The sequence below is a fragment of the Magnolia sinica genome, chromosome 7, assembly GCF_029962835.1.
Source record: "Magnolia sinica isolate HGM2019 chromosome 7, MsV1, whole genome shotgun sequence".
NCBI lineage: Eukaryota > Viridiplantae > Streptophyta > Magnoliopsida > Magnoliales > Magnoliaceae > Magnolia > Magnolia sinica.
Genome location: NC_080579.1, coordinates 88,971,225 through 88,977,224, shown reverse-complemented (window position 1 = coordinate 88,977,224; position 6,000 = coordinate 88,971,225).

The following is a 6,000-nucleotide window of genomic DNA, read 5'->3' as shown; positions in this document are numbered from 1 at the left end:
TGAAGCACAATCACAACTAATCTACTGAAATGAAAGAGGTCAAATATATACAAGTCCAAAAGAATATAAGTAGGTCGCACAAGGCGTTGCCCAACAAAATCACAAAAGAGTAGCATGTCGAAAACAATAATGCGCCGAGTCCACTACTTAGTGATCCAAATTCCGTCTACTAAGCCAATGGGGGACCGCCCACCAGCTTGGAGTAGGACAGCTCGTCCTCCTCGTCAATGTCAGCCCTACTCGGCTCCTCGAACTCATCGCTACCTGCAGCTATTGAAGAGTCTGATTGGTGTTTTAAAACACCATCCCAGAGTGAGAATGAGTGATCAACTCAGTGGGTGCTATTAGTCTTAAGCTACAACAGGCATCATTAAATTATGGATTTAATAAAAGGCAATACATTCATAAGTACCTAACAAATCTTGTTAATGCGTGTGCATGATGGATGATATGATGCATGCCCTCACCACAACACTCCCTCGACCGACTCTATCTAACGATCGCGTATGACCAACACTCCCTTAAAGCGACCTCGACTGCCGAGTCATCAACCTAGCTAGTGCGATGTGATGATAATGTTAGCCAAGTTCTTAGTTAATTTCATTTATCCAGCAGGTTGGGAAAACTAATACACCCTATGTATCAATGCTCTGAACTGGTTGCGAGGCCAAGGCCCCCCAACGTGTGAGGCCAAAATCCCGCAATCCTTGATCCCGTCGGGTTCCCCATCCCCAACTTCAAGCACATGGGGAGTGCTAAGAAAAAGGGACCGCTCGCGGTCACTATGGGGAGGCGCGTCACCCCATCGTAGGCCGACAGCTCGGACATAGTGTCTCATTCCACCTTGCCCCGCTCACGAGGCGGTGGATCGGTTTCAATCTGGTTATCGATGGGCTACAACGGTTGTAGGGTGTTCCAGGTTCCATACATATGTGAGCAAACAGGGGGAAACAAAAAAAATTGGTCAGTAAATAAGCTAGACCACACGAGTTCAGGCAAGCACGTGAAAGACGACATCGGGTACAAGTGACCCATGCAGTCTAACTACTATCGCCCACACGCAACCACCCAAATTCATGGGTTTAACCTCAGGATAATCCTACTAACGGGACCACCTTCACTCTTCTCGTATTCCTGACCAATTCAACGGTTTGGTGGTATTGTGTAGCATGCCGACTAACATAAGTTATCAATTAGCATAGGCAATAACATGCATTCATACTTCCCATTATAGAATCCAGATTTTTACGAGGCAAATGCTAACAATATCATGAAATAAAGTGCATGTGTTGTGTGGGTTAGTGTGGAAGGCAAGCATTTCATATATCTCCTAACACCAAAATATACACAAGGGTTAGTGCATCAAACATATTATGGGAAAAACATCATATATGAACTGAGCAAGGAATGTACAAGCAATTATCATTAACATACCTAATCATGTTTGAGAAACAATAAGCATTCCATCATCATTACACATTAATTTGAGGGATCTAAAGTGTAAGGTCTTGTCTAGGTTTTGCTAGATTACTCAAATACAGCATCCAACAAACAACATCATTAGATTTATATTAAAATTGGTGCTAGGCCATCTAAGAACAATAGTCCACACCTATAGATCATTGAAGACTTGGAAAACGACCTAAGAGTATGGATTTGGGGTCGATTGGCCGGAATCCCTAAAGCACACCTTTGCATGTTAGAATCTTTATGTAAATCCCTTCTCAACACAAGAGTTTCAAGAAAAGGGATAAGGGATCTTACCTAGATGATCAACGAAACGATTCTTGCGGTTGTGGTGTAGGATTTTTCTTTGGAGAAGGGATAGGGAGTTGCAAGATTGGGTTTCCCTGGGCCCACCTCGATCTATGGTTCACCCTTACTCTCACCTTCACTCTCTTTCTTCACCCTTCTAGCTCTCTCTCTTCTCTCTTTACTCTCTCCCTCTTTCTCTCTTTCTCCCCTTTGAAAATAAAAAATCGTATGGGAAGAGGGGTGCCCCACATGAGGCCTTTTATAACGCCAGATTTGGTGTCAATGGCCCCAAGTGTTGGGTTTTTACTATACTAACCCTATAGGAGAATTTTTTCTAGCCTCTAAGGCCCACTATAGAGTGTATGAGTCGATACCCACCGTTGGATAGTTGACTCTAGTGATGATTTACGCATAGACACAATCGGCCCGCCATTTGGACGCATCGATCGACAGATATGATTAAAAGTTTGTTCAACGATCACTGATAGTCAATCGGAGCTACGGCTATACGAATATGAGTAGGAAAATATCCTTACTCTACGTATGAAGTTTGGTCGCAAACAGACGGTTCGAAATCCTCGACTTTGCATAAGAGTGGACGACCCAATTCACTGAAGTTCCAGCTCCTTCCTTTGGGGTATTTGCACTTCTCATATACTCGTCCTTCGGCTCAAGTTGAGCAGTTCTTGGTAGTACCCAAGTCTGACTCCCGCGATGGACGTCAAGTCCAGTGAGACGGACATTATTCTATAGTTTTGGAACTAGTGGCCCACAAACAAGTGGTCTAGATCTTGTTTGGAAAATTAGGGCGTTTCTGGAATGAATTAGGTATTGAGATTTCTCGTGGGCAATGATCAGGGTTTGGATTAACTATATTTTTAGGGTGACTTATTTATAACTAGTGGAAGTGGAGATTTGGTCATGATCACTCTAAATCGTCGGTTTTAGGCTAAAAGAGTATGGGACTCATTTGATCTATTAGCTAATATTGGGGCCTTTTCTGACTCGGCTTCGGTTGGATCTTTAATTTAGTTATGATTATCTTGATTTATTAGCGATGGGTTGGTTAGATTTGGGCCCTCTGTGAGTGAATCATGGGACTAAACTTGATGTTCGGGTGATCGGGCAGAATCGTTATCTTCCTACGGTTGATTAAACGGACTTGTGCGGTTCTTTACTGATTCTACCCGTGTTTAAATTATCATTAAGTGCTAATGGTCATTAAGTAATATTATAAGTTAATTAATAATATAAAAAATTTCAAGGATTTTTGAAAATCCAAAACAGTGAAAATCTAGGATGTTACAATCTACCCCCCTTAAAAATAATTTCGTCCCTGAAATTGCCTAAGGGTAATAAGCAAAGATTTTATTATTTCATTTGCCTAAGTTTTATTAATTTTAAGTTTCTATACATGGTAGGGTGCATACTATCTATACTAGTTTGGCTCATTTTTGTCTATTCCCCTTAAAACCTTTTTTTTCACCTTAATGGTTTACTACAATTTATTTATTTATCTAATTTTTTTTTATTTTTTTTTAAGATTTGGATTCATGACGACGATTTCCCTCTATCTAGAGTAAAAATATTTATTTTCAATGTTATACTAATACAAAGAGACGGTTGCAGTGGGCTTGAACCCGATACGTCGATCATCTACCTGACCAGGGTAGAAGGCTCATCGTATTCCTTCTTCATTCTGGTGGATCTTGGTCTTCTGCTCGGTTAAAGCAATGAATCCATTGGTAGTCGCCCAGGATTAAGAATTTGGTCAAGCCGCGAACGCTTCATAGGTGTATACTTCCGTAATTTCGTAGTCCGATCAATCTAAATGTTTAGCCATCATTAGAAAGTTTAAATCTCTTATTTATAAGGTTGTCCTTTGGGTCTTGGTTTACGAGAGTCCTTGTTTTAATTTATATCTAAATTGAGAGTTAATAAATCTCTCGATATGCCTATGGTCAAAGATCATCCTAACAAGTTTCTAAAGGCACAAAATTTTATATGAATTACCGTTTCAATCCTATGGCTAGTGGGTTAATCGCAGACTACACTTTGGTTTCATAAATTTCAAGAATGAAGGAATAGTCGAGGTTCTAAGGTATTTGAGAGGTTTAAAGATGTTGAGTGGGATGAATCTGGAGATGAATTTAAGAAAATGGATTTGAGGGATGGAAGTTGAGAAGTGATTAGGAATGAGTTGAAGAAATGATATTGAGAAAAGTTTGGAAAGCATTTGAGAGAATGAGGATTGAGATGGGTTAGAGTAAAGAAGAAGATGGTGGGTTTGGGGATTGGTTTTTGAGATTAGGAGAGGGAGAGTTTTCTCTAGGGTTTAGAAGGGATGGTAGAGGGTAATGGGAGTAGTAGAGATAGGTTTTATGAACTCTAGATAGTCTTAAATAGCAAGGGAAATAGGCCCCACTTGTGTGTACATTGAAAGGGAGGAGGGGACATATCTTACGTTTCTTATACTTTTAGTAACTGGATTATTTTTAAAATTTTTACAATGATTTATCATCAATTTTTAAGTCATCCTACCAAATTTCATATCATTTGGAGTTGTACATAAATTATAAAAATTCTAGAAGTAACCACCATCTAAAACTAATGATTTGTGGATAGTTGTCAATTCACTCTAAATATAATTATATTATAATTTTTATTTTATTTTTTTTATGAAATTAGACTTGTTAAGCTTCAATTTGGCTTTTAAATCACCTAAATCGGAGTTGTAACGAAGGTGATATAAATTTTTAAAGTCGACTTAAATTTGCAGGAATTTCCAGCGCCGGTGTCGTCGGTCGGGCGCTACGGCTCCGGGGCTGGGCGTTGGTGGCACCGGGCTAGGCGCCATGGCGCCAGGCCCATGGACAATGGGCGCTGGTGGCGCTGGGGCTCTGAACAGTAGGCGCTGGCAGCGCCGATCGGGTGCTTTGGTGCCGGTCCCTGGAGGGTCGCCTTGCGACGACCACATCTCACACACCGGAATAAGTTACGTGACATGCCATATATGAATTTAGGCTAGGAGAAGCCGATCTACGTAATGGCTAGTGGTTTTGTGAGATTCCTCCCGGTTAGTAGTCAAAATTTAATTTTTCTACAGTTTCACTATTTTCGGTAAATTCTCATTCACCCCTACGTATTTATCCCTGAATGGGTCGGAACTATCAAGTTTGGCCCGATATTAGCCCATTTATTCTAGGACAACGGGTGCTTCCAACCAATCTTTTAATTTCTGGCTCACTCCTAACAATGTACTGGGGGGATTAAGGAACAGAGCGATGACAGGTGAAGATTTTAACGAGATAGATGGGAGAGAGGAAATTTGGACTTAGGTCCGTTTGGCTAGTGACATTAAGTGGTACCAAAGGGATCACAATGTTAATCCCAACTCAAGATTGGGAGTGACACGTCTGAAATGATCATAGGATGGGATTTAAAATTTATTTCATAGGCTTTGCAAAGTGAACCTTGTGTTGGAAGATGTAATATGAGATTTTCAAATCTCATGATGATGAATTTCTAAGTATAATCTGAAAGGGTATCCCGAGGTTTACCTTTAATTGAATACATTCCAACGGGGTATCGTAAAACATGGGATACACTCATTCCAGGGACAATACCTTATACATGCATTTATTGTTACCCTTACAATTTATTTCATCCTAATCCCACGTATTTCAGTTGGCCCAATGGGCCCTAAGAATTTGGTGGACTAGACTAACTACATTTCCTAGTTAATCAAATCAAGTCTTGCTGTCAAGTTCCCATTTTCTTGTCTGGGAATGGGCCGTGGCACTATAAGACTCTCAGATCTCCTTCTCTAGCATCACTATTCCCACTCTTGCTACCCATTCCTAACTCTCTGGAAGTCCTACCCTCCGTTTACAATTGTTGGTTCAGGGTCTAGGATGGTTCCTAACGTTGTAAGTCCCTATTGCGTTTTCTATTACGTATCCTCTCAAATCAGCGGACACGTTAGTGAGTTCATGACCCATGGCCCAATGGATTCCAAACTATTGCTCTGATGCCATCTTATAATGCCCTGAAAATTCGGGGTCGTGCATATACTCGACTCCCAAGTTCCCGGGTATCACTTATAACTGATTTTTCACTGTTTTGCGTCTAATCAGGTTGTAAATATGTAGCGTGGAATTTCTTGGAACATGAAGTATAATCACAACTAATCTACTGAAATGAAAGAAGTCAAATATATACAAGTCCAAAAGAATATAAGTGGGT